Consider the following 18,357-nt stretch of genomic DNA (forward strand, 5'->3'; position numbering starts at 1 on the left):
ACCCTGAGAAAAGTACTAAACATCTTGAGTATTGGTTTCCACATTAGTTAAAAAAAAAAAAAAAAAGGATAATAAAAGTATCTATTTTACAGTTGTTCTGAGGATGAGATGGGTTAATTTATGTAAAGGGCTTAGATAGCTCTGGTACCTGGCTCCCTATTAGACACCATCTTAGGCATCTCTCACACATTTAACTATAATTGAGCTAAACTTAGTCTTCTTTTCCCTTCCTTGAAGTCTTCCCACATGCATTTTCTTTCATGGAAATATTCTTTCTGCCTATGGTTGCCTTATGTGTCACGGGAAGAAACAGCAGACAAAGATTTAGAGACCAGAGCTGACCACATATACGCAGAGTATGACTGTTTATCTGTGTGTGCCTATGCACATACACACATGCTTACATACATGTGTACAGGTCAGCAGTACAGTGCCATTGGGGATAGAGAGTGTGTTTACATAAAATCACTGTATTCCAATAGGACCCTGAGGCCCTAGAGTCAGAAGTAACCATACTATTTTCCTTGGTATTAACCTGATCATTATCAGAGTTCTTCATTCTATTTTGGTCACAGACTTTTTAAAAAATGCTACTGCAAATGCATTCGGGAGATTCCAAAAAAAGTGTACCGTGATCCATTAAAAGCATGAAAAGTTGGTCCTATGACTAAAATTGTAATTATTGGAAGAAAGAAAAGATCAAAGGTTGACCAAATGCCTCTCTTTGGAAGCCTAGTTTTAAATGAGGGATCTGCAGAAGGCAACTTTGACATACAATCAGATAGACTTTTTTTTTTCTTTTTTCTTCTTCCTTTTTTTGGGGGGGTACTGGGGAAAATGAGATGGATTAATTTAAAGGGGGCACTTTACCACTGGGCTACATTGCAAGCCCTTTTTATGTTTATTTACTTATTTATTGTTTTGAGACAGAGTCTCGCTAAGTTACTGAGGCTGGCCTCAAACCTACCATCCCTTTGCCTCAGCCTCCTAAGTGGATGACATTACAGTCATGCCCTCTCCACACCCTATTAGGACAATCTTTGTAACAAACACTTATTTGTTATTAGATCAGAATCCATACACTGGCCACTGTATGTTCGGATCTAAGAAATCTAGGGTATGGGGGTAGGAAGGATAGTAGAGTAAAACAGACATTATTACCTCATGTACATATATGACTGCATGACTGATGTGATCCTACAATATGTACAATTAGTAAAATGAGAAATTATAATCCATTTATGTATCAAAATGTATAAATGCATTCTACTGTCATGCACAACTAATTAGAACAAATTTTAAAATTAATTTAAAAAAAAAAGAAAGAAATCTAGACTCTCTTTCCTAGGATTAAGAAACTGGCAGCTCTAACTTAGAATCGTGGCTCTACTACTAAACAACTGGGTAACTTTTGGCAAATAATTCACCTAAGTCTCAATTTTCTTTCTGCTAAATTGGAATAATAGTAATAATATCTACCTATAGGTTTTTGTAATGCTTGAATGAGGTGATCATTTGTTTCTGACTGTTAGCAAAAACTGTTAGAAAACAGTTAGAAAAACTGGCTCCCTCATTTACTTCCTGCCTTAGTCCTTTTGAGGTTGGGTTAACTAACATTAAGAAATTGTGATTAAGAAATACATTTCATTTCTAAATAATATATGTGTATACAAGATTCAGTGCAAAGAATAGGATATCTTAAATCAAACCTGCAAATGCTATGTTTGGAAAAAAATGAATTTGTTCTAGAACAATCATTTTTAAGCAAAAACAAACAGTTTAGAAAGTAGAAAAAGCACTCTTGATGGATATACAGTTGCCCATTCACCCAAAGAATCAATGAAAATGTTTAAGTGACCAGCATTTTGGCTAACTCCACAACTGGGAGGAAGGATGAAGGGCTATATTTAGATCAACAGATTTCTCCTTGACCAGAAAGATTTCTGAGTGATAGAAATAGCAAGGAGAGTCAGGCACAGTAGTGCATGCCTGTATTCCCAGCAACTCAGGAGGTTGAGGCAGCAGGATTTCAAGTTCAAGGCCAGCCTCAACAACTTGATGAGGCGCTAAGCAATTTAGCAAAACCCTGTCTTAAAATAAAAACAAAAAAAATTTTTAAAGGGCTGGAGATGTGGCTCAGTGGCTAAGTGTACCTGGGTTCAATGGTTCGATCCCCAGTACAAAAAAAAAAAAAAAAAAAAAAAAAAAACACACAGCAAGGAGGTACATTTCATTTGTCCATACTTTTAGGTAAGTTAAGTAAATGGTATGTTCCTGAGAAATAAGTTAGTGCACATGAACCATGGACTGATTTTGCCAATGCCATTGTTTTTGCAGAACTCATTCCCTGAAGTCAAACAGTCCATCCAAATTTCTTAGAAATTCCAAAGCCTTTGATAGGTTCTTAGCATTTTGCAAAATGATGGAATTCTAGTTTAAGACTCCAACTCTTTGTTCTTTTTGTTCGTTTGTTTGTAGTGCTGGGGATGGACCAAGGGCTCATGCATGCTAAGCAAGAGCTCTACACCTGAGGTACCCCTCTAGCCCTGTAAAGTACTTTTGATTTTTTAAAAATCTGGTACTTCTGACAAGATGCCCTTCTTGACCAGTTTAGTCAGACTCCTCTCAGCAGCCTTCTCAGCCAGACCCCCAGCCTTTGAATTTCTGTGTATCTTTGCATTGCCCATTTTTAGCAAAATCCTGCTAAGCAAGAATCCCCGTGTCTGATATCTGGTCAAATTCCTCGTCACCCTCGTCCCCCAGGTGGTTTCTGATGACTCTGACTTGCCTTAGAGAAAATCCTATCAGTTGGTGTGGCCAGAATCACCCCTCATCCCGGATGCTTCCAAATAGTAATTTTCCATCCACTCATCCTCCACCCCGCTCCTGGGCTATAAATTCCCACTGCTCCATGCTGTATTAGAGAATTGAGCCCAATTCTATATTGAGGTCACTTTTCTTCTATTGCAATAGTTCTTGAATAAAATCTGTTTCACCACTTTATCATCAGCCCATTGTGGCTTCTTTCACATTTCCCAGCCCAATCACCCACCTATTCCCCAGACCTGACTCCTGATTACTACTAACTGCTCCTCCACATCAAATACATCCTTAGAAGATGAAGGTTTCCACCAGGCACAGTGGTGCACATCTGTAATTCCAGACACTCAGAAGGCTGAGCTAAGAGGATCACAAGTTGGAGGCCAGCCTGCACAACTTGGCAAGATCCTGTCTCAAAATAAAATAAAAAGTTTGGGGATGTGGCTGAGTAGTATAGTGCTTGCCTAGCATGCATGAAGTATGGGTTCAACCCCAGTCCCTCCCAAAAAAAAAAAAAAAGATGATGATTCCCCATTGATAAAGATATATGAAACTCTATGTCATAGGCTTAGAAAATAAAACCAAAGGAGAAGTCACAGAAATCTTGGCATTATTTGAACAGAGGATCCAAGGTGACTGCTTGAAGGGTGACAGCTGTTATTTGACTGTTCATTTTCAGGTGTTTGTTTGTTTTTGAAAAAAGTGTTGCTGTGTTGCCCAAGCTGACCTCTAAATTACAATCCTCCCATCTCAGCCTCCCAAGCATCTGGCATTACAGGCACACACCATCATTCCCAGCTACTTTTGGTTTTTGTTTGTTTGTTTTTAAAGTCACAGGTTTTCCCTCACAGAGATATGACATCTAGTTACTTGAAGTAACTTGACTGATGGCCTCAACCCCGGCTACCTCCAATTTGACTCCTCAGCTCTACTTTCACAGTCTCTAAATTAAGTTCTTTGTAAATTCTTTGGTCTCTGAAAAAGCAAAGCTCTATCTGTCTGAGTGCTCCAGTCTTTCTTACCCTCACCTCAGGCCAACCAGACCGTAAAGAGTTTACTCACTGTCATAACCCTGGGCCTCAGATCTTGCCTTAAACTAACTACTCACCTCCTACCCCCCACAACTTCAATTCCTTTGACCTACTCATTCACATCTGCCTCATTCCAAGCCTCTTCCTCAGCCTCCATCAGCAGTTGGTCCTAAAGCTGGTGAGCAGATTCCTTCACTTTTGTCTGAACATCTGTTTCTCTCACTACGCTGCAGACCTTCACACTTGTCCATCCTGACATCCATGTGGAACTTCAAACCCCCATCCTGGGAAGCTCCCAATCTACTAACTCCACTGTCCAACCACATCAGCCTCCACCACCTCCGACCCACCCAACAAGGTGAAATACCTATGCCAACATTGACTTCAACATGACCCTCAGCTTTCTGAACTCAAGGTTTTCTTTCCTTCCTAAAAAAGAGATTTTTTTCAGTCAGGTGAAGTGACACATGCCTATAATCCCAGCGACTCAAGAGACTGAGGTAGGAAGGTCCCAAGTTCAAGGCCAGCCTCAACATCTTAGCAAGACCCTGTCCCAAAATTTAAAAAAAAATACAAAAAACTGGGGATATAGCTCAGTGGTAGAATGCCCCTGGTTTCCAGCAAAAGAAAAAGAGAGAGAGAGAGAGCTGGGCGCAGGGGTGCACACCTATAATCCCAGTGGCTGAGGAGCTTGAGGCAGAAGGATCACAAGTTTGAAGCCAGTCTCAGGAATTTATCGAGGCCCTAAGCAAGTCAGTGAGACCCTGTCTCTAAATAAAATACAAAAAAGGGCTGGGGATGTGGCTCAGTGGTTGAGTGCCCTCAAGTTCAATCCCTGAGCCGTTCCAACATCGGGCTCTGTTTTGGGTTCCGGAAGCCTCCAGCTGAGTCAGGCCCTCCTGCACTTGTGGGGCAGTACTGACCTGGGCTGGGACCATAGAGCTTACCCCATGGTCGTAGCCTGGCCCTGGGGAATCGAGGTCCCAGAAGCCACCCAACCAGTGGGGACAACAAGGTTTGTGGTAAGGAGAGAGGGCTGCCAGTACTAAGTACATCTAAAGATCCTTCTGTTGTTTTCCTTCAATTATCTTCCAAAGGGGAATATCTTTAAAAACCCGAAAGCATTCAAAGATGTGAAAGGGTCTGGGAAATAGGACCCAAGAGGAATAGGGAAAAGAAGCTTCGAGTCTTCTTCCAAGGAAGAGAAAGCCTAGAGGCCACTTAACAAGGTTTAAAGTGATATTCCTCAGAGAAAGGAGACCAGCTGTTCACCGTCTCCAGCGAGGCCAGAACAAAAGGAAATGAGCTTCAGCTTCTGCATGAGAGATTTAAGCTAGAAAATAATCTCTGCCAATGAGGATATCAGACTTGGGATGAGTTATCAAGGGAGATCAGGGGCTGTCCTCTGGAGTTCTTCAAAAAGCCAAGAGGCCCATTTTCCCGGGCAGGTCAGGTGCACTCCCATCGACAGGCACCAAGGAGGAGACGGGACAAGGCCCCAGTCCTCACCAGCACTGGGCACCCATGACTCTGTTTCACAAATAGTCAGTGTTTTGTCCTCCTGGACCTTCCAGTGACAATAGTTTCCAGACTCTGGTATTTGCAGAATTGAGTCAGGCAGGAAGTGAAAGAGAAGGCATGTGAGGAATGAGAAAAAGAAAGAGAAATTGATTAATCTTCCATGGGAGAAGGAACACGAACCTACAAATTGCTAAACTTAGGTCCTTAGTAACTGTCAGTTTCTAAAGTAAGAATCTCTCATACAAAAATAAACCTCCACATAAATACACTAATTGGCCCTTCTTTTCCTTTCTTTCAGGGGCTCCCTGACCTCCCTTTGTACATTTCCTTCACACCTTCCATATTAGCCTGTTCCAGATTCCCACACAACAAGATCCTCAGACGGATTCCTTTTACCAATCCAAAGCCCAATCTTTGGCATAAGCATACCCATCTGTTAAACTCAAACCCAGTACCTGACCCCTGATATAGGAAAAGCATCCCTTATGCAAAATGCTTGGGCCCAGAGTGGTTTGGATTTGGATTTTTTCAGAGTTTAGAACATTTGCACATTAAATAATAAAATATTGGGAGATAGAACTCAAGTCTAAACACACAATTCATTTCTATTTTATATACACCTTACTCACATAGCCTGAAGGGTAACTTTATTGTCTTTTTAATAAAATTTTTAATAATTATTTTTACTAATTTTGCATGCAAAATTTCATGATATAGAGTTTTCCATTCATGGCATTATGTTGGCACTCTCAGAAGTTCCAGATTTTGGAGCATTTTGGATTTGGGATTTTCAGATTAAGGATGCTTGACCTGTACATTTTCTCATTTTTAAGGTTCTTTGGCCTTCTATATTAAGCCCAATACCAAAGACCAACTTCTACATCTCTAGAACCATTCTCTGAAGCACATGTGTCTCCAGCCACAGCCATGCCTGCTGGACCAAATTGCCCAAGAAACACCACCCCTCTCTCTATGGATGGCAGAGCCACCCCAGGAGCTGGCCAGCAGTGGCTGCACTTATGTGTAGCAAGGAACCTTGTCCATCTTGATCTGCTACATGGATATTGACTATTCCCACCCAGAGACAGGACCTGAGAATGAAAAGCAGGAAGGGGTCTTACCTTGTGTCTCATCCAGAGCCCAAGGGTGTGCCCCTGGGGTGGTTCACCCACAGGACTACCTTCCTTGGGCCAATGTAATGGTGAGAACTAGATGTGAATCCCAGCAGGGCTGGGCCTTACCTGTCCTGGTCACCGTGTGTACCTCCAGGGCTGAGAATAGTGCCTGGCACACACTCAAGGAACAAAAAGCATTTTCTGCAATGATTGGCATTGCAGGAAAGGACTTGGAGACCATCCATTTTCCAGATGGGTGGTGCTCAGAACCAGGCCTTTCCCAGCTCTTTGTGACCCTTGAAGACCACCTGTACCACTGGAAATAAATAGCTCATCCCATCCAATAGACCATGCTAGTATGTTAATGGGTACTAGTGGGTAAAGGCATCCCACCCCCTCTGGGCCCTTAGTGGAGGCTGCCCTGCCCCAGGCTCTCCTGCACCAGCCCCTACCCTTGCTGGGCAGTGAGCATTCGGCCCCAGATGCAGAGCAGAAAGGAGCCTCTGCTTCCACCACCCACCTGAATTCTTGAGTTGATGCCAAGAAACAGCCAGCTGGAGCAGAACCAGTTGAAATAAGAGTTTTGCTCATCTGCCAAGGAGAGATTCTGCTGACTGCCTCCAGGAGCAAACCCAGTGGTGCCCAAGTAGGGTGAACACAGGGCAAGCCCTGTGCCAGGGGTTGGGAGCAAGATGGGGCCTCTCAGAAACCCCAAGGCACATGGTCATCACTCACTGCCAGCAAGTCCTCACTCTGAGATGAAGGGTACAGAGCAAAAAGAACTAATTGATGGCAATTCTAACTTCCAAACCTGGCTGTGAATTCCCCAGAACAACCCAGGGACTTTTTAAAAATAGATCCTTTGTGTCCTGGCCCAGTTACCAACCATGTGAGAATCTCAAAGGGTTGGCCCCAGAACCTGTGCTTTTGAAAAGGCAGTGAGTGATTCTCACAGATAACCCAGTGTGTTCACCTGACCTGGCTTCTGGACTGATTCCATGTGATTAAGCCCTTGTGCTTGAGCTCCAGGTTGGGGAGCCACATCTCCATCCATCTCTATGGCCAAGGAGTTGCTTGGATTCTTGCCCAGTTTCTTCAGCATTAGTACCTGGGCTTCTCTCCTGGCCCTGAATCCTGCTTCACAGTCTCTAATGCACTGGGAGGCTTTGCCTGTGGCCTGCTGCCCATTGCCCCTGTTACTAGTCTCCCACCTCTGGCTGCAGCCCCACCAGTTGCTTCTTGCTGATTCTCCATGACCCTGGCCACAGCGCTGGGAAAGGCCTTTGCCCCCTGCCAGGCCCATCTCCTGATTCCATGCCCTGCCTGCCTCACTTCTTCCGGTTCCCTTCAGCTGCCCTTCTCCCCAGCTCTTCTATCCCTAGTGTAAGGACCCACTTAGAGGATTCTATGTGTAAAGGACTCAGTGTTTTCTTTATTTTCTATTACTGCCATGCAATCAATTTCCCTTCCAGCCAACAATTTCTCTTGAAACAATGCCCTTTTAATGTTTTCATCTCTATCAGATTAATGTTCCTTGGTAACAATAGCTGCTTCCTTTATGGAAGTTAAAGGAAGTTAGCAAGTTAGCCAAAAAAAAAAAAAAAAAAGTTAGCAAGTGTGTTCATCTGCAGGAGTTCTCAAACCTCCTTGTGCCTCATAATTATCTAATTATCTGGGGTGGTACTGGGAAGGAACTCAGCACTTGCACATGCTAGGCAAGCCCTTACCACTGAGCTACCCACCCCATCCCCAACCTGGGATGCTTTTTAAAAACAGGGCACCTGGGCTCCACCTTCCAATATTTCAGTTCAATTGGTTTGAAGTTGGCTCTACATCAATATTTTTAAAATAATTCCCAGGAGATACTAATGTGCTTCCAGCCTTGAGAGTCACTGATTTATAGGAAAATCATGCATGATAAAAGTAGATTCAAATACTCAGTTCCTGGAAATCTTTTGATTTAGAACAGTGGCTCCTAAACACATTCTTTTCATGCTACGCAAAAGATAAAAGCCCACCATGCCCCACCCATTCCCATTCCTCTGAGAAAAAGAACAATATAATAAAAAATTGGAAGGCAACATGCACATGATTTTACATTCTGAAACAATGTTTTAAAGATAGCCCAGGCACTTTACGATGGATCAGTGCTTTACAGGTTATTTAGAGAACACAAATTCAATGGTAGTATATCACCAAGGATGTGCCCTTGCACAAGGAGATATCAGGGGAATGTCACAATCGTTAGCTTCAGCAGTGAGCACATGTATGAGTGGCCCTTGAACTACAGCATAAGTGGAATACAGACTGGTCACTGGAAAATAATTGACTAAGCATACTGTTTATGAAAACAGGTACCATGAACACTAGCAGCATCATGAACATCACTCAAACTAACAGGAATTTATTGTTTAAAAACATAAAACCAGGCACAGTGGCATGTGCATGGCCCCAGCTACTCAGAGGAATCCTTGAGCCCAGCCATTCACGGCTAGCCTGGGCAACAAAAGGAGACCCTGTCTCTTAAAAAATACAGTAAAGTAAATAAAAGCATAGCCAGCAGCCATTTGAAACCACGACCATATCCAGACAGTGAGACAAGCATCCATCCTTCCCCCAGTTTGCTGGAATCCTTGAGTATCTAGGCAGCCATGGCTTGGTAGAGTCACCACACCTAGCATGACAGCCAGAGCCTTAGAGTAAGGAGAGCCCTCAACAAATACTAGGAATGAAATTGATTTAGTTGCTTCATGTTTACCATAACTACTCCTAACTACCTGTGTGGTAGAATAGTGGTTAGGAGCTCCAGAAGTTGAACATAAAAGTGAAAATTTAGAAAGAATCCCCCTAAAAGCCCATATATGTTTCAATCTGTTTCAGTCTAGGAAGATAACATTCCTGTATGAGATTCCTGGATTTCTGAGGGATGTCATTTACTGCCTTTTAAGACAGGAAAACCTTTCATTATTCTTTTTAAAATGCACATTTTGGTGCAAATCTAACCCACCTGGTTACAAATACTTCTAGAAACAGTTTTTATTCTAATAAATGCATTCATTTACTCACAGTTCAGAAAACTGTCTTTAATTACTGATAACTTTAGTAACTGAGAAGGTATACATCCCAAGCATGTGTGTGTTGGGGTGGGGGTGGGGGAGTTGGCTTTGAATCAGAACTTTTCCAAGGGCACATCTGGCATAGCTTGAATGACTTATCCAAGTTTTTGATGGAAAACAAATTTTCCCCCAAAATGGCAGTTTCTGCAGATCAAGAAATTGGGGGTTGGGGATCAGTCTAAAAAATAGAAGCAGTATAAATTCAAATATTCAGGTCAAACAGAACCATTAATATCTGAATATAAGAAAATCCAGAAACCTTTAGAAAATCTAGAGTCTTTGAGTCTTTTTGCAAAGATACTAGAAGTCTGAGGCTCAACTAAAATGGAAAACAAAACAAAAAAAAACCCTTAATTTGGGGAGGTTTCAAGATGGCAGCCTAGAGGGTGGCTGCATTTCATGTTGCTCCAGGACTCAGGATTCAAAAGAGGAGATATTGAGACACTTGGGACCAACTCAAAGCAGCCGGGTGACTCTCACCCATTGCGAAGGCATCCCAGATGGGACGGTGGTCCCAGAACGCAGGGAACTTGTGAAGTAGAGCTGCCGGCGAGACGCCCCTCCCCCCGCTGAAGCAGTGAACTCGGACAACTGGGAGCGCCGTAAAGGAGGCCGCTCGGCACAGCGCTGGAACTCGGAGCAACCACTGGGGCTCCGGCAGCTGCCCAGGGGAGGAGTGGCGAGGAGAGCTGTGTGGACTCAGAACACCAGGGCCTGCCCTGAGGAGGAGGAGGAGGAGCGTGGCCACTTGGATTCGGAGTGACTGCACCAGAGCTACAGGTGGTTGCCAGAGGAGAAGCCGCGCGGTGAGCTGTTTGGACTCAGAACGACGCTTCTGAACACCGGGGCCTGCCCTGAGGACGAAGAGGAGGAAGAGGAGCGCAGCCGCTTGGATTTGGGGTGACTACACCAGAGCTACAGGCGGTTGCCAGAGAAGGGGCTGCGTGGCGAGCTGTTTGGACTCAGACCACTTCTGAACACCGGGGCCTGCCCGGAGGAGTAGGAGAAGGAGGAGAAGGAGCGCGGCGGGTCCTTTGGACTCGCAGTGACTGCACTAGCGCTCGAGGCGGCTGCTCAGAGGAGAAGGCGAGTGGTGAGTTGTTTGGACTTAAAGTGACAGCTCCTGAACACAGGGGGGCTGCCTGGAGGAGGAGCGTGGTGGGTCGCTTGGTCTTGAGTGGCCGCACCAGAGCTCCGGGCGGTTGCCCAGAGGACCCGTGCAGCGGGTCACGTGGATTAAGAGCCACTCAGAGCGACCGCTCCTGAACACCTGGGGGGTTATCTGGAGAAGGAGGAGGAACGGGGAGGGTCACTTCGACTCGGAGGGATTGATTGCCCAGGGCTACAGGTGGTTGGTGGGAGGAGGAGGCATGAAGTGAGTTTCTTGGACTCCTAGTGACCGCACCAGAATACTGGGCGGCTGTCTGGAGGAAGAGGCGTGTGGCGGGTCTCTGGGAATCAGAGCGATTGTTCGGGGCCCCAGGTGGCTGCTCAGAGGACGGGCCGCATAGCCAGGCGATTAGGTGCAGAGCAGGGTCCCAGGATCTAGGAGGCTTCTGGGTGGAAGAGCCGCACAGAGACAGGCTTAGGGCGGAGCGAAGGATCCAGGCCTGCGGGCAGATTCTCTGAGGAGGGGCAGCCTAAGGAGATTTATCTGCGAAGGGTGAGGCTCCCAGGCCCAGGAGGTAGGGCCGGGCCCCTGGGAACTTTGCAGAGGAAGGCAGCCCAGCCCAGGCGGTAGCTGTAAATTGAGGGGAACCTCTAGGAGGGAACTGACCAGCGAGAACTCCCCACCGGGTGAGTCTTCCCTGCTGGGTGAGGTTTCCCCACAAGGACGGTAAAACCAGAGACTCAGGCCCAAACAGGCCTTGCCTCAGCCCGCAGCCTAGGTCCCCTTTGGATGGCCATTGGTCAACAAGTGGAGGCACCTCTGCCCACTAGCAGGGATTATACCCCACCAGAAGGCCACCAATCCTAGAGAGGCAGCTTCCTTGTGGAGCACCGCATTATCAACTTCCTCCCAGACTTCAGCCTACTGAAGGTTAAGGGGGGATATATATAGAAATCTTCAGGGACATTGTAAGTCAATAGAGGAAATCTGCAATATCTCAGCGGTCCACTGATACCTGAACAATATGAGAAAACAAGGAAAGAAAATGCTGCAAACAAATCTAGATGTTACATCAATAAAACCCAATGACAGCATGGCAGAAGAAATGACAGAAAAGGAGTTCAGAATGTACATAATTAAAATGATCAGAGAAGCAAACGATGAGATGAAAGAGCAAATGCACGCACTGAATGATGAGATGAAAGAGCAAATGCAAGCATTGAATGATCGCACCAATCGACAGTTAAAAGAGTAAATACAGGAAGCAAAAGATCATTTCAATAAAGAGTTAGAGATATTGAAAAAAAACCAAACAGAAATCCTTGACATGAAGGAAACAATAAACCAAATTAAGAACTCCATAGAAAGCATATCCAATAGGATAGAACACCTGGAAGACAGAACCTCAGACATTGAAGACAAAATATTTAACCTTGAAAACAAAGTTGAACAAACAGAGAAGATGGTAAGAAATCATGAACAGAATCTACAAGAACTATGGGATCTCATGAAAAGGCCAAATTTAAGAATTATTGGGATTGAGGAAGGCCTAGAGAAACAAGCCAAAGGAATGAACAATTTATTCAATGAAATAATATCAGAAAATTTCCCAAATCTGAAGAATGAAATGGAAAATCAAGTTCAAGAGGCTTATAGGACTCCAAATACACAAAATTACAACAGACCCACACCAAGGCACATTATAATGAAAATACCTAACATACAAAATAAAGACAGAATTTTAAAGGCTGTGAGAGAAAAGAACCAAATTACATTCAGGGGGAAACCAATACGGATATCAGCAGATTTTTCAATACAGACCCTAAAAGCTAGAAGGGCCTAGAACAACATTTTTCAAGCCCTGAAAGAAAATGGATGCCAACCAAGAATCTTATACCCAGCAAAACTTACCTTCAAATTTGACGATGAAATAAAATCCTTCCATGATAAACAAAAGCTAAAAGAATTTACAAAAAGAAAGCCAGCACTACAGAACATTCTCAGGAAAATATTCCATGAGGAAGAGATGAAAAACAAAGAAGCAAATCAGCAAAGGGAGGAATTATCCTAAAGGAATTGTCAAATAAAGGAGGAAACAAGTTGTGTCAAACAAATAAATAAACAAAATTTTAAAAATGAACCAAATGACCAGGAAACCAAATCATTGCTCTATAATAACCCTGAATGTTAATGGCCTGAATTCATCAATCAAAAGACATAGACTGGCAGATTGGATTAAAAAGAAAGATCCAACAATATGTTGCCTGCAAGAGACTCACCTCATAGAAAAAGATACCCATAGACTAAAGGTGAAAGGATGGGGAAATACATACCATGCACATGGACTCAGCAAAAAAGCTGGAGTATCCATCCTCATTTCCGATAATGTGGACTTCCAGCCAAAGTTAGTCAGAAGGGATAAAGAAGGACATTTCATCCTGCTTAAGGGAAGCATAAATCAGCAAGATATAACAATCATAAACATCTATGCCCCTAACAGTGGCTCATCCATGTATGTCAAACAAATCCTTCTCAATTTCAGAAACCAAATAGACCATAACACAATAATACTAGGTGATTTTAACACGCCTCTCTCACCACTGGACAGATCTTCCAGACAAAAATTGAACAAAGAAACCATAGATCTCAATAACACAATCAATAATTTAGACTTAACGGACATTTATAGAATATACCATCCAACCAAGAGCGAATACACTTTCTTCTCAGCAGCACATGGATCCTTCTCTAAAATAGACCATATATTAGGCCACAAAGCTAATGTGAGCAAATACAAGAAGATAGAGACACTACCTTGTATTCTATCAGATCATAATGGATTGAAATTAGAAATAAATGAAAGAGTAAAAAACAGAAACTTCTCCAACACCTGGAGATTAAACAATATGCTATTATATGATGAATGGATAACAGAAGATATTAGGAAGGAAATTAAAAAATTTTTAGAGGTAAATGAGAACAAAGAAACATCATATCAAAATCTCTGGGACACTATGAAAGCAGTACTTAGAGGGAAATTTATTTCATGGAGCGCATTTAATAAAAGAAGTAAAACTCAACAAATAAACGACCTAACACTACAGCTCAAAGCCCTAGAAAAAGAAGAACAGAACAGCACCAAAAGTAGTAGAAGACAGGAAATAGTTAAACTCAGAGCTGAAATCAATGAAATTGAAACAAAAGAAACAATACAAAAAATTGACAAAATAAATAGTTGGTTCTTCGAAAAAATAAACAAAATTGATAAACCTTTAGCCACACTAACAAAGAGAAGACGAGAGAAAACCCAAATCACTAAAATTCGGAATGAACAAGGAAATATCACAACAGACAGGATTGAAATACAAAACATAATTAGAAGCTATTTTGAAAATCTATACTCCAACAAAATAGAAAATTTCGAAGACATCAACAGGTTTCTAGAGACATATGAATTACCTAAACTGAACGAAGAGGACATACACAATTTAAATAAATCAATTTCAAGCAATGAAATAGAAGAAGTCATCAAAAACCTACCAACAAAGAAAAGTCCGGGACCAGATGGGTTCTCAGCCGAGTTCTACAAAACCTTTAAAGAAGAGCTCATTCCAATACTTCTCAAAGTATTCCATAAAATAGAAGAGGAGGGAACCCTCCCAAACTCATTCTATGAAGCCAATATCACACTGATACCTAAACCAGACAGAGACTCATCAAGGGAAGAAAATTTCAGACCAATATCCTTAATGAACATCGACGCAAAAATTCTCAACAAAATTTTAGCAAATCACATACAAAAACATATTAAAAAGATAGTGCACCATGATCAAGTGGGTTTTATCCCAGGGATGCAAGGTTGGTTCAACATCAGGAAATCAATAAACGTAATTCACCATATTAATAGACTTAAAGTCAAGAATCACATGATTATTTCAATAGATGCAGAAAAAGCATTTGATAAAATACAGCACCCCTTCATGCTCAAAACACTAGAAAAAATAGGGATAGTGGGAACATTCCTTAACATTGTAAAGGCCATTTATGCTAAGCCCATGGCTAATATCATTCTAAATGGTGAAAAACTGAAAGCATTCCCCCTAAAAACTGGAACAAGGCAGGGATGCCCTCTTTCACCACTTCTATTCAACATCGTTGTTGAGACTCTGGCCAGAGCAATTAGACAAACCAAAGAAATTAAAGGGATACGAATTGGAAAAGAAGAACTCAAACTATCCCTGTTCGCTGATGACATGATTATATATTTAGAGGAACCTGGAAATTCCACCAGAAAACTCTTAGAACTCATAAGTGAATTCAGTAAAGTAGCAGGTCACAAGATCAATGCCCATAAATCCAACGCATTTTTATACATAAGTGATGAATCTTCAGAAAGAGAAATTAGGAAAACTACCCCATTCACAATAGCCTCGAAAAAAATAAAATACTTGGGAATCAATCTCACAAAAGAGGTGAAAGACCTCTACAATGAGAACTATACAACACTAAAGAAAGAAATTAAAGAACACCTTAGAAGATGGAAAGATGTTCCATGTTCTTGGATAGGAAGAATTAATATTGTCAAAATGGCCATACTACCTAAAGTGCTATACAAATTCAATGCAATTCCAATTAAAATCCCAATGACGTACCTTACAGAAATAGAACAAGCAATCATGAAATTCATCTGGAAGAATAAGAAACCCAGAATAGCTAAAGCAATCCTTAGCAGGAAGAGTGAAACAGGGGGTATTGCAATACCAGATCTTCAACTCTACTACAAAGCAATAGTAACAAAAATGGCATGGTATTGGTATCAAAATAGAAAGGTAGATCAATGGTACAGAATAGAGGACACGGACACAAACCCAAATAAATACAATTTCCTCATACTAGACAAAGGGGCCAAAAATATGCAATGGAGAAAAGATAGCCTCTTCAACAAATGGTGCTGGGAGAATTGGAAATCCATATGCAACAGAATGAAACTAAACCCATATCTCTCACCATGCACGAAACTAAACTCAAAATGGATTAAGGACCTCGGAATCAGACCAGAAACCCTGCAGATTATAGAAGAAAAAGTAGGTCCAAATCTTCACCTTGTTGGTCTAGGATCAGTTTTCCTTAGCAGGACTCCCATAGCACAAGAAATAAAAGCTAGAATCAACCACTGGGATAGATTCAAACTAAAAAGCTTTCTCTCAGCAAAGGAAACTATCAGCAATGCGAAGAAAGAGCCTACAGAGTGGGAGAATATCTTTGCCAATCATACTTCAGATACAGCACTAATCTTCAGAATCTATAAAGAACTCAAAAAACTCTACTCCAAGAATTCAAATAATCCAGTCGACAAATGGGCTAAGGAAATGAATAGACACTTCACAGAAGAAGATCTACAAGCAATCAACAAACATATGGAAAAATGCTCAACATCTCTAGTAATAAGAGAAATGCAAATCAAAACCACCCTAAGATTCCATCTCACCCAATTAGAATGGCAATTATCAAGAATATGAGCAACAACAGGTGTTGGCGAGGATGTGGGAAGAAAGGTACACTCATACATTGCTGGTGGCGCTGCAAATTAGTGCAGCCACTCTGGAAAGCAGTGTGGAGATTCCTTAGAAAACTTGGAATGGACCCTCCATTTGACCCAGCTATCCCACTCCTCGGCCTATACCCAAAGGACTTAAAATCAGCATACTACAGAGATACAGCCACATCAATGTTCATAGCTGCTCAATTCACAATAGCCAGACTGTGGAACCAACCTAGATGCCCTTCAATTGATGAGTGGATAAAGAAACTGTGGTATATATATACAATGGAATATTACTCAGCCATAAAGAATGATAAAATTATGGCATTTGCAGGCAAATGGATGAAATTGGAGAATATCATGCTAAGTGAGATAAGCCAATCTCAAAAAGCCAAAGGATGAATGATATCGCTAATAAGTGGAGGATGACACATAATGGGGGGGAGGGAAGGGTTAGTGTTAGTGTTAGAGTTAGGATTAGGGAGGGGGGCAAGTATGGAGGAAGGAAGTACTGTATAGAGGGTAAAGAGGGGTGGGAGGGGTGAGGGGAAGGGAAAAAATAACAGAATGAATCAAACAACATTACCCTGTGTAAATTTATGATTACACAAATGGTATGCCTTTACGCCATGTACAAACAGAGAAACAACATGTATCCCATTTGTTTACAATAAAAAAAATAAATAAATTAATTAATTAATTAAAAAAACCTTAATTTGTGGTCATTCTTATTCTCTGAATTTCCAGAAACAATATACCTGCCAGTGCCTGGAACTTTAGGAGCTTACAAATTGAATATCATCACCTTAATAAGCACTACCAAAGTGTATCCTATAAATATGACATAATGTAAGACACTTTCATTCTGCAAGTTTAAAACTAAGGTGAGGATTGTTCTTTTTTTGAAAGTTTCTATAGAGCAGGAAGTTCATGTGTTGTTTTTTTTTTTTTTATCTCAGCACCTTCCAATTCTTAATACAATATCTTTTTTTTATTATAATTATGAATTTTACCAAAAAGTTAGCTTCAACTGGATGATGTGCCTTAGTGCTTATAGAGCAGGGAGATCCTATGCTTAATCAACTCTGCCTAAGAGCCACTTTCCAGAAGTCATAATGAGCACAACAGATTAGAAAAGAACCCCATCCCTCTTGCTAATCTGAGACATCAGTCAATTACCAGCACCCCACACTTACATATAGCTTTACCTCCATGCTCACTAGAAAAATTGACCCCTCACATTTGGGGGGGGACACACCCTGACTGCGACCTTCCAATGGCGATGCCAAGTGGCACCAACAGCACCCTACATCTGAGGAGAGCAAGCCTGCTTCTTCTCCCCAGTTTTTGCCCCTTTTCGAAGGTGGTCAAGCCCACACTCTGGCCACCCACCACTCTTTCCCAAACTTGCCTGGTCATTCCCAATTGCCTCGGACGTTTACTTGAAGCAAAGAAAACAAGACCGTATTCCCAGTACCTGTCTTGATGATCTGGTTTTAGAAGCGTGAAGGGGAGCTCTGGAATCATGGTGGGTGACATTGCTAATCAGGCAGGTTTGGGAACCACAGGCCTGCCCCTCTGGCATCTGAAGTTGAAATGTGACTTTCATCCTGCGTCTGCAAACAGGCAGCCTGCTCTGAGCCCAGCTCCAGCCGGGCGCTGGTCTCACAGATGCGGGACTGACCTCAGCATTCCTGCGAAGGGTCAGCAGTCTTCATGTGCTACCCAACCTTCAGGTTTTCTGGATGGGATATGTCACCAGAGGAGTTCTGAGGAGGCCCAGAGAGGAGGGACCTCAACCCAGGACGACAGGGTCCTTAACATATGTGATGGAAAAGAATTCCAGCACACATCAGATACTGAGGCACAGAGATCCATTTAGGAAAGGAAGGCAGACACCTTCCTGGGAGAATGCAGGCCATCTCAAGAGAGAAGCAGCCTTCTGGGGACTCAAGCTCCTCTACTAGACTGTGAGTGGTGGGCAAGGGAAGGTGTATGGGACAACATAAGTCAGGTGATCACAGGACAGTTTATGGTGGCCTGGCTATTCTCAGAATCCTTAGGTTGATGTCATATCCCATCAATAGACAATGATGAGAAA

Source organism: Sciurus vulgaris, assembly GCF_902686455.1.
Source record: "Sciurus vulgaris genome assembly, chromosome: 12".
Taxonomy (NCBI): domain Eukaryota; kingdom Metazoa; phylum Chordata; class Mammalia; order Rodentia; family Sciuridae; genus Sciurus; species Sciurus vulgaris.